Consider the following 15124-nt stretch of genomic DNA (forward strand, 5'->3'; position numbering starts at 1 on the left):
TAATCTGTGAGTACTACTGTATAATTTTTCAAAATATAGTGTTTTTTGAAAAGATGTATGTTGCTTTATATAAATGTTAACTTAAAAACTATGCTGCTCCCTTTTTCTAGAAAGTTACATTGAACCTAACTACTATCTGATTTTTTTTTCTTCAAGTTTCAAAATGCAATGATTTTTTCTAGCTCACCAATGTGGATAAGGTATCTGATCCACCCTTTCAACTCTTATTTCCCTGTTCCATAATAAAAGAAAATTAATCTTAAGTATTTGAATGGGCTTTGCTATAAAATACTACAGTCATAAAGATGGGGCGAGGGAGAAGAAAAGGACAACTAGACTAAAATGAAAAGGCTAATAATATTAAATAGTGAATAAAGCCTTCACAGTTCTATGTCTACCTGATGCTGATGGAAGAGCAGATACTCAGAAGTTCAAGAGTAATAAGAAAGTCTCAAGTTAGGGACCTTGAAAGCAACCCAACAACTACCCAGGGCTGCAGCTCTCAGAATGGACTATCTGAAACCAAGGATTCAGAGAAACTTAACACTGTCCTGAGTTGCCAAAATGGATCTTGAAGATTCAGCATTCTGAACCTCAATGATCCAGAGAGTAACAATTCCAAGAGAAAGAGAACAGTTCAGTAACCCAAATAACCAAAGGTGAGATCAAGAATGGCCACTATATCTAAAACCACATAAGGGGAAAAGCATGATGCTGGCACAAAGCCTCAGTTTGAGGAATAAATAAAGTACCATCCATTATCAAAAACTACTGTAAAGCAAAGATCTCCAAAAAGGAATAAATAACTTGAAACAAGTACAAGGAGAGATTCAATAGAAAAGAAAAAAATGGATTTTTAACAAAGATTACATGAATACTTAGAAGAAATAAGGCAAGATATTAAAAAATAATAAAATTAAAGTTCTGGAGGAAATAATTGGAAGAATAAGCAATTTAGAAAAGAAAATTATAAACTTCATCCAAGAAACATACTTTCTAAAAATTAAAAAAAATAAATAAATAAATGAGTCCATGAGAAAACAAGAAATATTTGAGGGGGGAAAAAAATGGATATATGAGGAGACCAATGTGAAAAACAGATCAACCATAAGATTAAATTTCTGAAAATGATTTATTTTTAAATGTTAAGCCTGGCCGTTACATTATTATAAGTAATTATGAATGAAAACTGTCCATATATATTAGAATCAGTGGGTAAAGAATAACATAACTACAAATTTAGTGTTCTTCCTTCAAAAAATAAATACTGCAAGAATCCAGAAATAAATAACTGAAGTACCACATATGGTCAAGAACACACCAGACTGTCAGTTTCCATTTTGAACAAAAGGAGATCTTAGAATACAGTATTCTAAAAACCAAAAGTTGGACTTATAACCAATATTAACTTATCCTGTATGAAATACTTGAAAATCCACCTATCAAAACACAAAAGAATTATATGATTACAACTACAAAATACTTTTTATGGCAAGGGTTCTGTACCATGAACCCCTTGGTTACCTGGTGACTCCTCCTTCTCAGAATAATGTTTTTAAATACATAAAATAAAATCACAACAGATAGATGTACAAATAAGAAAGTTTTCCTTAAGTTCATAGACCACAGGTTCAGAATCCTTGTTTTACCAAAAAAAAATGGATATGGATTATATCTTGATCTTATTGAATTAGAAAATACTCAATAAAAAGAACTTCTGCTACCAATGCAGATTAGCATTTTCCATGTAAATTATTACAGTTGACTAGGGCACCAAGAGGTTATGTGACTTATCCAGGGTTATACTATACAGCCTATATGTGCCAGAGGTGGAACTTAAAATTCAAGTCTTCCTGATTTGGGGATCAACTTTCTATCAAATATGCTACACTGCCTCCACAGAAATAAAGATTAAATTTAAATAGGAAGTCAAGTCAAGATAGAATAGTAGCAGAAAGAAGTAAAGTAAATTCAACGACAATAAAACCTCTCCAAACAGATCTAGAAGACACATTAGACTAAACAGTTATCAAGAAATCCAGGAAAAAGTCATAAACATTTTTCTAGCCAAGGTCAGCAGAAGGAAAAAGAGAGGTCTATGGACACCTAGAACAAAATCAAGCCAAGACTTGGGCAGAGCACTTCAGTGAAGAGGAAGGATATGCATTGGGGCAGATGGAGTTTGAGTGAGACCATACCCTACCTCATGCAGGCAGTGGGGACAGATGTCAAGTGACAGCTTTGTTACATACTACTCAAAGACAGATTATAGATCTAGAGTAGAAAAAGAAAGGCACTTATTCCAGGGTTAGCATTACGGGATAAGGAGTTGTTGCAAGCCCTAAATTGTATAGAGTAAGGAGCAAGTTTAGAAACAAAAGCAAGAACAGTGTTTCTTGCTCCAGAAGCAGAATCTCCTCCTTTAGGCCAATCCAATGCCTACAAAGGAATAAACAAGGAATAGATCCCAGACCAAAGGGAAGTCTGTAAGTCTATGAGTTTCAAACTGGATAATAGTGGCTGAGTTTAGCAGCAGTCTGCCATTGCTCAGGTCAGGAACTAATATAACTTATAGTAGAGAAGCAGTCATCAGACATTTATCAAGTCATAGGGGATGTTTTTGTCTTCAATCTTGCTTTTCTTGTCTGATTTTTAGCATTTCTATTTGGTTTTTGCCTTTATTATTATTTATTGTTGCTTTTCTAGTTTTTTTAGTTGTATGGCCAATTTTTTGATATGTCTTTTTTTTTTTTTTTGGATGAAAATGTTCAAATATAAATTTTCCCATAAAGACCATTTTGGTGACATCCCAAAAGTTTCTGAAATAAAATTATTTAGTTTTTTTTATGGTCAATTTCTGTAAATAAGACATGTAAAACTAAGAAATGTTTATTCTTGTGTTCCTATTAAGCAATATCCAAAGATAAATCATATTAACTTTTATAAAATTCCTGTTTCCTTAATTAATTCCTGTCATTCATATTTTTGTTAGATTTGTTTTAGAATGCAAGAGGTGTACCCCAATGCATTTTCAAAAATCTGCTCAAACACATTTTTTACTCTAATTAGATACTGTACTTGGAAATGTACCTGTAAAGTAGAAAAACAAGTTAGAAGGAATATGAGTTCAACTGTTGCCTCTGATTTTTGTTAATATGTGCAACAAAGAGCTAATCACTGAACTTTACCGAGCCTCAGCCTACATATCTGTATAAAGGGGGGAAAAGTATCTACAGTACTTAACACATAATACTGTCAAGATTTAATGACATAACATGAAAAAAATTAAAAGCACAATATAGTTGCCAACTATTATTTTTTTTATTAATAGTATAGACATAAACATGTACTGATTTACATGAATTCAAGTTATTTTTCCTTATACATATCAAGGTCATTTTTTAAAAACATGCTTCTAAATTTAGTGCACTTCCACTAAGCTTTTTAAACCTCTTATTTTAAAAAAGTTTCTATTCATTGCCCTAAAGTTTTATAGATAATATATTTTTTCAAAAACACAAGAGCTTCTGAGGCTCTATTTCACGTCCATCAGGTTAGTAAAAAAGCCCCCCCACCCAAAAAAAAAAAATTACAATTGTTGGAAGGGATGAGGAAGATTGACACATTAATGCATTCTTGCTGGTTCCACCATTTTAGAAATCAATTTAGAAAAATACGGAAAGTCAATAATTGTGCAGACCTTATGACTAAGTGATACCAGACATATATCCTAAAAAGGATAAAGAAAGTGGGAAAGGACATGTAAAAATAAACAAAAATATTTCTAACAATACCTATTGATGTAATAAAAACAAAAAACCAAGATGTAGACCAGCAATTGGGGAATATAACAAATTATGATTCATTTACAATAGATTGATGAGCTATAAGAAATTAACAACAGAACAATTTCAAAGAAACCTAGAAAGACCTAATATGAAATTATACAGCACAATTAAGGACACAATTTATACATTGATATATTACATTATGGGAGGGGAACAAAAGATTTAAAAACTCAACTGATCAAGTTATCTAGATCAACAATGAAACGTATGCTCCCCATATCATGACAAAGAAATGATAGACTAGAGATATAAAATAAAATATTGCAAGGTACACATTTGCTTTGCTTGACACATTTCTTACAGGAGAGAGATGGTTTTTATTTTTTCTGATAAGGATGGTGGTGGAAGAAAGTAGATGAAGGGGGAAGAAGAAATGTAGTTACAGTAATAACAACTCCCACCCCCACTGAATGAAATATTTTTAAAATAGGTGAAAAAAGAATTCTAGGGCACATAAACTATAAGATGGAGAAATGAACATTTTATTCGATTCTCATGATCTCTCAAAAAAATAAAAACTATGCATCAAAGGTAAAGCAATGGCAGCTGTCTCCATGAGCTAGGATAATCAGAATCCCTCCCCTCAAAAAGTTAAAAAACCTAAACTAAATGTTACTGAGTTCACTCAGAATCCCTCTCCCAATTCCCACCAGCATAACAAGACTGCAATAGCAGATACAAGAACATGACATAAGTTAACAATAATATCCACTTTCAACTTTGATCCTCTTTCCAGTATTGTGGAGACCCAAGCTACAGTCGGTGAAAATTTGTCCTGGCCACAACAGACAAGCTAATGGCTACAACCCTTCAAGAGCAAAAGCCTGCCAGAGCCATAACCCCATAACATTAACACTACAAAGCTCCAGTGCCAAAGTAGACAACCTTGTAGGACCAGCAGCCTTGGATCTGGCTCTTGTATGCCAGACTGAATAACACTGTAACATCAGCACTGCAAAACTTCAGAATTATGAATTCAAAGAACTAAGGAGCAAAAGACAACCTCAAGATAAGACACTGTATATGGGATTGAGAGGGAGGGAGGAATAAGGGGACATACAACACTACACTAAGCCTGAGGAAAAGAACACAGCATCTAGTTGGGACTAATTTCTGACTACCCAAAAATCACTTGGAGCAAAAACATAGGTTGGTGAATGGCAAATTGCCCAGCTTGGAAGAAAGCGAAGATGTTCAGAGATCCATTCCCCAAGGAAACCACAATCAGAGGAGAGGGAGTTAGAAAGTGAGTGATAAGAAAAAAATAAGGCAAGGAAAAAAACAAAATTACCAAAGATCTAAGGAAAAAGAAAATTCATGGCTTGGAATATAAGCTGATAAATCAAGAGGAAAAACTGTAATAACAGAAGAAAATATGGCATCCAAATGTGGTAAATAAGTACATGCATATAAGAATAAATATCAAAAAACAGATTGATGAAACAGAATCTTGTGGAATATGAGAACATGAAACCCCAACATACTGTTCTTGAGTGGTTTAAAAGAGGAAATGAGAATTATGAGAGAATAATTTATGGTCTGCTTAGCAAAAACAATGACCAAAATGAAAAGCAAGAATCTGCTCAGGCAAATCTTGTCAAAGAACAAAAGATGATTAAGAATGGAAAAAAGTAAAGGACAATCTAGAAGAAAAGGAAAAAAAAAAGGTAATCACATCTTTAACACCATTATGAAGGAAATAGCATAATTGTCCAGAACTTGTGACCATAGAAAATGAAATATGAATTCAAAGAATTCAACCATTCACTTCCAGGGCAGGGATAAAACAAGACTGCAAGCTCTCAGACATACAGTGCTTAAATTTAACTATTCAATTCAGAAACAAGCTCTGTAAGTCATCAGGAGAAAGATCTTCAAATTCAAAGGAAAGGAAATTTAAGTAATAAAAGATAATTCTGCATCCACTAGAAAATGTAGGAAGAAATAGAATAGTATGTTCCAAAAAGCAATGAAGCTCAGAATACAGCTCAGGGTGATGTACCTTGAAAATATAAACTTTAACTTTACATGAAAAAAAAAAAAGTGTTAAATAAAGAGATATTTGAAACATTTTTAAAAAGAAAACTGTACCTGAGGAAAGTATTTGCTCCTCAAACATCCCAATTAACAAAATTATAGGAGTGAATAAATAAATGTATAAGAAAGGTCAGTCATCATAATATAGTGACAGCAAAGAAACCTGTAAAAGATGTCTTTCTAATTGTACATAAGCAAAAAGGAATAAAAGTAGAAATCTGACAGCAGTATCAATGAAGGATCAGACTAAAAGACCCTTTGCCAAGAGATTTTTTTTGTAAGGTGGGACTACCTTAGAATATAGAAGGATAAATTAAAGAGGAAGAAAAAGGAGTCTATATCAGAGAGGAGTCTATGATATGCCATAGTCAAATGAAGGGTGAGCAATAAGGTGAGCCTATGAGAGAGTGGGTAAGAAGGAATTGAGCAGAATTAAGAGATCTTTAATAAGTCAATCTCAAAAAGAAAACAGAACTAGCCTAAATTAAATATAAGAACTTCAGGGGCAGCTAGATGGCACAGTGGATAGAACACCAGCCCGAAGTTCAAATTTGACCTCAGACACTTAACATTTCTTAACTGTGTGACCCTGGGCAAAACCCCAATTGCCTCAGAAAAAATAAATAATTACTGCTAATAGACTCGTAGGAAAATTCTGTCAAATTTTTAAGGAATTACTATTAGCACTACACAAAATATTCTCAAAAACTGAGAAATAAAATCATTCTTCCAGATTTCTTTTATGAGAAAAATATAGTACCTGAACTAGGGAAAGAAAAAAAAACAGAAAATTACTGCTCAATATCATTAATGATAATGATTCAAAAAATTTTAAGAAAATTCTATCAAACATACTTCAAGAAATCATTCATTGTGATTAAGTGAATTTATACCAAGGACACATTAGGAAATCAAATATAATCAAATAATATGATCAATAATATTATGCAGAAAAAACCTTTGACAATATAAAACACTCTTTTTAGCTAAAAATCCTACGAAGTATAGACATAACAGTATATATTAAATACCATTAAAGTATCTATCTAAAACCAAAAGTACCATATGTAATGGGAATACACTAGAACCTTTTCCATGAAACGCAGGAATGAAGCAGGGATGCTCAATTTACCCAATATTATTTCATAGTGTCCTGAAAACGCTAGCATCAGCAACTAGATAAGAGAGAAATTAGAGGAATAAAGGCAATTTGCTAACAATATGATGATTTACTTGGAAAATCTTAGGGAATCAACAAAGATTAATTAAAACAACAGATTCATCCTCAAAATCAACAGTTTTTCTATTAAACAATAATGAAACACAAAAAGCAATACTAGAAATTGCTCCTTAAAGAACATAAAAAAACTGAAAGAATGTTTGTGCTCTTGTTTAAACCATGCCAATGCAATAAAAATTATAGTACTAAAAAAAAAAATTTTAATTTATACTTTTCATGCTACACCAATGAAATTGCCAAGGGGATACTTTATAGAACTTGATAAAATAACAGAATTCTCTTGGCAAAACAAAATATCTAGAACATCAAAGGAAATGATGAAAAGAAGTATGGATAAAGGTAGAAACTTCCAAATCTCAAACTATATTATAAAGCAGCAGGTATCAAAACCACTTGCTACTTGTTAAAGAATAGAAAGATCACAGACCACATAAGGGAGATTCTGAAACAAAGAACTCAATAACCAGGTCTTTGATAAAGTGGAAAATATAAATTACTTAGGAAAAAGTTTTCTATATGACAAAAACTATTGGGAGAACTGGAAAGCAGTATGGCAGAAAATAGGTTTAGAATAAAGCCTTGTACCATATTCCATCATTCAATCTAAAGGGATGTGACCTTAATATTAAATATCCTATGTTTTGGGGGGTCTATTTTTATAATGATAGCTTTTTATTTTTCAAAGTACATGCAAAAAAAGTTTTCAATTTTCACCCTTGCAAAACCTTACGTTCCAAATTTTTCTCCTTCTTTTCCCATCTCCCCCCTTTCCTAGACAGTAACTGATCCAAGATAAATATGTACAGTTCTTCTAAACATATTTCCATTATTTGTCATCCTGCACAAGAAAAATCAGATCAAAAGGGGAAAAATGAGAAAGAAAAAAACAAGCATATAACAAAAGTGAAAACGCTTTATTATGAACTACACTTGAGTCCCCATAGTACTCTTTCTGGCTGCAGATTTCTCCCTCCATCACAATCTAGTGGAACTGTCCTGAAACACCTCATTTTTGAAAAGAGCCAAATCTATTACAGTTGAAGATCATAGTATTTTTTAAATTAGAAGAGAAACATTATATACCTTCACAGTTATGGGTGGGAGATGTATTAATAAGAGAGTAGCAACTATAAAAGAAAATAACTATAAAAGAGAAAAAATTTTTGCACAGACAAAACTAATTTATCTAGGGTAAGAAAAGAAATGGTGAGAAAAAAACCTTTGTATCAGAGTTCTCTAAAAAATGTTTGGTATGCAGATATATTAAACAAAAATAATAGCCATTCCCCAAAAGATAAATGATTAAAGGTTGTGAATAGCTTTCAAACCAATTGTAAAATATTACAACTCCATGAAAGAATGTTCCAAATCACTAATAAGAGAAATAAATATCAAAACAATGCTGAGATTTTACCTCACTCTGAAAACTGGCATACACACAAAAAAGCTAGTTTTGAAGGAATTGTCAAAGGATAGATATACTAGCACATGATTAACTGGAGAAATGGTTACAACTATTTTGGAAAACAGTTTGGAATCATGCAAATAAGTCACTAAAATGTCCATACTTTTTGAAATCAAAGACTCTTACAGTGTTTAACCCAAGAAAACCTCTATATAGTGCAAAACATTTATAATAGAATTTTTTTATGATAGCTAAGAATGGGAAACTAGTTTGATGTCCATCAATTGGAAAATGTGATATGTGAATGTAATGGAATATTACTGTGCTATAATGAAATGATGTATGTGATAAATAAAGAGAAGCATGAATAATATCTGTATATATTGATGGAGTATATTAAATAGAGCATACCCAATAACTACAATGTAAATAGAAATAACTACAAACCAAAAAATCAAAAGTAAACAGCAAAATTATAATGAAGAGGCAGGCCTCAAATAAAAAGCTACAAGAATTTCCCAACCCATCCCTTCACAGAAGGGGGAAATCCATTGGTGTTTTAAATTGCACGTGCTTCATGTGGAAAACCGTTTGTGGCAACCCTTTCATAATGACAAAAAACTGGATGCCCATCAGTTGGAGAATGGCTAAATCAAGTTATGGTATATGAATGTTATGGAATATTATTGTTCTGTAAGAAACAATCAAGAGGATGATTTTAGAAAGATCTGGAGAGACTTACATGAATTGATGCTAAATGAGCAGACAAAGAGATCATTGTACAAGGCAACATCAATATTATATGATGATCAATTCTGATGAACATGACTCTTTCCAACAATGAGATGATTGATGCCAGTTCCAATGAACTTGTGATGAAGAGAGCCATCTACAGCCAAAGAGAGGATTGTGGGAACTGAGGGTGGATCACAATATAGCATTCTCACTCATTTTGTTGTTATTCACTTGCATTTTGTTTTCTTACTCATTTTCTTTCTTTTTTAATCTGATTTTTCTTGTGTAACAAGAGAATTACATAAATATATTTACACATATTGGATTTAACATATATTTAACATGTATAACATATATTGCTTGCCATGTAGGTGAGGGGGTGGGGGGAAAGGGGAAAATCTGAAATCTAAGGCTATGCAAGAGTCAGTGTTGAAAAATTATCTGTGCAAATGTTTTGAAAATAAAAAGCTTTAAAATATATAAATAAATAAAATAACAGCTCAATTACTTTAAAAAAAACTTGCATGTGCTTATTTAATATATATTGAATTACTCGCTGTCTAGGGGAAGGGAGGGAGAAAAAAATTGAAATACAAAATTTTGCAAAGGTATTCACTTTGAAAACTTTTCATACATTTTGAAAATAAAATGCTATTATTTAAAAAATGTAAAATACATTCCATGTGCTTTCAGATTTTTTTCAATATCAACTGTGCTAATTTTTTTCCTCTCTAAAAAAATACAGTATATGTCATATGGGATGACTGAGGAAAATTGAGATATTTATAAGGGAGAGATAATTATGATAATGTAAAAAACAGAACATATCAAAATTTCTTGGTTGTAAAGCCTTCTTGAAAAAAAATCATCAATAAAACATAAAAAAGAAAACTGATGAATTGAACATGAATTTAAAAATTCAAAAACCAACAAACCTAAAAAGAGCATTAAAGAGGGAACATTCAAAAACTGGAGGAGAAAGAGATAAGATGGAAACCAAAAAACTATTGAAAAAACTAGCACTGAAGATTAAAACAAAAATATAATTTTGTGCCAAGAATGAAATAATTGTTTTTTATATAGGATAAAAAAGTTAAGTCACTTTGATAACTTTAAATCCATTTTTGAAAAATCATTCTCTGAGTGAAAAAACTACTAGCTTTCTATTTATCTTAAATTTAATTTTTGGTTTTCTAAGCACTCTAAATGCTGTTGTTGTAATAACTGCTGTTATGTCATGACCTCATCTTGGCAAAGATACTGTAGTGATTTGCCATTTTCTTCTCCAGCTCATTTCACAGATGAGAAAAATGAAGCAAAGTGACTTATCCAGGGTCACAAAGCTAGTATTTAAGGCCAGCACTCTATCCACTGCATCTAGTGCTTGAATGCAGTATGACTAGAGTTTTTTGTTTTTAAAGCATGTCTTTACAACATGGAGTCATATCCAGGCATTCTGATCTCTATTTTGCTCTTGGACCTAGATGGCTCCAAAGGAAAGGATAAGGCTGCTGTATCTTTGCAAAGCCCTCCTAATTCATAGTCATGGCATCACCTTCCTTATGGCACAGTCCCCTTCAAGAATAAAGGATAAGCAACAATCTGTGAGCAGGATAAGCTGCCCCACCAAGGACCAATTCTAGTTGGACAAAGTAGCTTTCTTTCTCTCTCTCTTTTTATCTCTGAATCCCTCTCCTTCCTTTTTCCTTCTTTCCTCTAACCCTCTCTCCTAATCTCTCTCTATTCATACAGAAAATCAGAAACCTTACTTGCTGGACTCTGCCCGAAGGAATAGTATGGCTCACAAGACAACTTGGGTTTTAGGGTTTAATTTCTTTCTCAAGAACCATGCCTTAGGCCCAAATTATTCTGACTCTTACGAATTGGCCAAAAATCAGTCCCAATCCAAGACTCCCTTGGTCCTAGTTTGGGTCCAGATAGCTCACAGTAGGTGTAAACAGCAATTGTTTCCATTTTAAAAGAAACCCTGAGGGTCTTCTCCTCCCAGATTGATTTTTTTTTTTTTAAATGAGATAAAGGAAACCATTCTTTTCCTCATTTCTTACCAAGCCTTCATCAGTAAATGGGTATTGCCTCAGTCAAATTGAAACCTGGTGATTTTGCACAGCCCTCCCCAACCTAAATCCAATTCACAAGTTTGGTGTCATGGTCCTCTTCAAGAACAAAGGATAAACCACCTACAACATGGACAAGGACTTGACTAAGGTATCTAGCATCTTTGCAACACTGAGCAACAGTAAGTCCTTATTCTACAAACCTTTATCAGTACAAACCTGTGTCCAAATCCAGTAAACATTTCTTTGAAAGATAAACCACACACTGCCTACAAATGTGTTTGTTGTTGTTCCATGTATTATAGTGATGTGTGACTCACTGTGACTCCATGTGAGATTTTCTTGGCAAAGATACTGGAGTGATTTGCCGTTTCCTTCTCCAACTTATTTTACAGATGAGAAACTGAGATTAAAAAGAGTTTTAAATGATTTATCTAGGGTCATTCATCTGCTACTAAGTGTCTAAAGCCGTATTTGGACTCACAAAAATGAGTCTTTCTGACTCCAGATCTGGCATCTATCCACTGAAGTCGTTATTTGGCAACTACTAATACTACCTAATAATTTGGCTAATAGATGGATGCTATCTTGTCTACCCAGTAACTGTTTTATTACATGCCATATTTAGTTAACATGAGCAACATATAGCCCAACTGAGCAATCACAGTAAAAATATTTTCTTTAAAAATGCTAAATGCCTTAATTTTCCTCTTTAAAACTGTATGTTTTAATTCTCTTCAAATATAACAAGGCTAAAATACAATACAAAGTAATATATTATATCTTGAAAATGAATGCCAAAATCTAGGTCATTCTAAATATTTCCACTGTGAGAAACAATTGCAGCTATGCCAGACTAGTTCTTGCTTATAAACCTATTGTCTCTAAGATAAAATGCCAAATCCTAAATTTATTATTTAAATTCCTTCACAATCTGGCCTGTTTCCAAGATTATTTCGCATTATATACTCCTCTTTTATAGACATTGCGTTCTAGTCATAGTGGCCTATTTGCTATTCTCAAAATTTAGTTCCATCTCCCACCTCTGTGCCTTTTCATAGCCTATTTCTCCCATGCCTATAAAATGCACCTCTATTTGGAATCATTATCTTCCTTAAAAGCAGTTTATATGCCATCTCCTATGAGAAGTATCTTTCATTTTATATTTTTATGATTATTATCTGTATATCTAGGGCCTAATACAATACCAGGCAGAAAACAGGCTCTCCATAAATACTTGTTGATTCATTTTCTGGTCAGTTTCTCCATTCTCCTCAAATTATCACATATGTTCTTTTCTATTGATCTGTTTTATGCTCCCATTTGAATCTTAAGGTTTTTTTTTGAAGATGAGAACTAATATTTATTTTCCTTTTATCTCTAGTTTGCAGTTCGCAAACTTAATACAAAAAAGAGGCTTAAGAAGAAGAAGAGGCTTGCTGGATTTGGTTTTAAATGATTAGTATCTTCAAGATTTTCCATTCATTCTTTCATAACTACCCTCCAAACCAGCCTCGTGAACAAGTGGAGAAAATAAGAATAGAGTCATACTATGCATCCTGGGGAAGAAATTTTTTTTTAAGAATCACTTTGAATGGAATTCAGTCAGGACAGAATACAAGACAATCATGTACACATTCCTACAATTGTCCTTTTTAAGACAACCTAAGATCACCTTCGTTTTTTGTTTAAGGCACTTATTTTTTTGGCTGTAATGTGTTTTTTTTTTTAATTTGGTAAAATATTAAAACCCCCAAATATTTTTTTTCAAAAAATGGGTTACCTTGCCAAGTCTCAACCAGCTTGTAGTTACACAGGTGTTTTTGAACCCAACCCAAATGTATATTTATTAAATGAAATTTAATTAGGTTTGACTGAAAAAAAAAAATTAAGAAAAATCTTCAGGAGTGGATGGATGCTACCAATTCTGGAGGTAGGAATAAAAATTTAATTTTGGAAGTATCTATCTTCCTGCTAGATTCAGAGTAATCAAATTAATTAGATTAATTAAATCTAAAAGTTACTTTAAAAATAATAACTTTGCATTTATACAAGGCCTACAAAGTGCTTTTCTTACAACCACCTGCCGTTTCTGGGCTCTATTTCCTTCTTTGCAGAACAAGGATATTATTATCTATAAGGATAACATTATTCACTATATATTATAAATGAGGATAATATGATTACTATTATTTCTCCTCAAATGATCATGTATGTATTTATCTATAATTATCTATCCCATTCGAACCTTCGGTTCTTGAGAACAAGAAGTACTATTCATTTTCTTTATATTTCCAGTTCCTAAAACACAAATTTAGAGTAGGTACTTAATAAATACTTGCTGAATTTGATTAAAAGTGAATAACCAATTTCTTCAGGATTTTTCTATCATTCTTTCAAAATCACTAGATACACTTGCCTTGTGTTAACTACTAAATAGTATTGCTATTAACTACTAACTACTAAATAGTATTGCTTTTCAATCGTGTCACTTATCAACTCATTTAAAGTTTTCTTAACAGAAAGAACAGAGGTTTGTCATTTACTTCTCCAATTCATTTTACACATGAGAAACTGAGGCAAACAGGGATAAGTGACTTATTGAGGATCACACTCCTAGAGACTGAGGCTGAATTTGAACTCAGGAATATAAGACTGCCAGACTATCCATTGCACCACACAGCTGCCTAAATAGTACTATTACTAAACGATATCACTAAGTAGAATTACTACTTACAACAATAATAATTTACATTTCTAGAATGTACTATGTGCTTTCTTCCCAGCCACCTATCTGAAGTAGGTACTGAAAATATCAAAATCCTCACCCTGTGCAAATGGGTTAACCATGTCTGAATTCATGGAGTGGGAAACTCCCTCATCAATGCAAATGTAAAGCTGGCAAAGTAGCTACAAAGTAGCTAAATTCGAGGAAATTGCCAGAAGCTCAGAGAGGTTAAGTGTCAGGGTCAGAGACACGCAGCTAATTAGTGTCGCAAGGCGGAATGGAACCCGAGCCACGCTCGGTTCTGTCTCAACAGTGTACAAAATAAATCTATAATTACATCCCAACATTAAACCTAGCATCCGCCCTGACACTACAATCCAATCAAGGCCTGAAGGCGGAGGATTTATCCGCCATTCTCTGCGTCTTTAGCTGCACCTTGGAGTTAGGGGAGAAGACTTCGCGTCCGGTCCGGACCTTATGCAGCACCAGGAAAAAACGCCAATAAACTGGGCACAGGAAGCTCCGGCTGGCCTAGGATGGACGCATCGACAACTCTCTGCCCAGTCCTCCTCTAGGCATGGCCACGGTCACCGAGCTCTCTGGAGGGGGGCCCCGCTCCTAGTGTTCTGGTTCCCCCCAACCCCAAGGGTCCAACAGTTTTACGCACCTAAAACCGCAACGCGGGAGACTCCTTCGCAGACCGAACTTCCCGCCGCTTTCGCCTACCCCGGATTCTCCGAGCATCTCCCGCCTCAGCCTCACTACGCAATATCCTCGTCTTTCATTGGCTACTGAGAGGACGGACTTGACGAAATCGGCCTTTGTCCCCACCCCTCTCCCTAACTCTACCTCCAACCCCTTTCGGCATTCTGGGATCTGTAGTCTTCGGGCTTCCATAACTTGCTTTCTGAGCTCCATCAATTGCGTGCTGGGACTTAGTCTCCTGGGAAATGTAGTTTAACTTCGTCTGGATGTGACTGAATTAGATTGTAGCCGCTAATTCTTAACTGTTTAGGTATGAGAGTATCTCTCACTTTATACAACAAAAGTTTTCTT

The 15124-nt window shown here is 33.6% G+C and overlaps 1 protein-coding gene across 1 annotated transcript in view; it reads right to left on the bottom strand.

Moving 5' to 3' along the window:
- The window catches only part of VRK1 (VRK serine/threonine kinase 1), a 120206-nt gene extending 105376 nt beyond the window's left edge, over window positions 1-14830 (bottom strand). Inside the window, exon 1 of the mRNA XM_051978417.1 lies at window positions 14736-14830. The gene's annotated coding sequence lies outside the window, so the exon portion shown is untranslated. The remainder of the gene's footprint in view (window positions 1-14735) is intronic.
- Between the last annotated feature and the right edge of the window lie 294 nt (window positions 14831-15124).

This window comes from Antechinus flavipes, chromosome 2, assembly GCF_016432865.1.
Source record: "Antechinus flavipes isolate AdamAnt ecotype Samford, QLD, Australia chromosome 2, AdamAnt_v2, whole genome shotgun sequence".
NCBI lineage: Eukaryota > Metazoa > Chordata > Mammalia > Dasyuromorphia > Dasyuridae > Antechinus > Antechinus flavipes.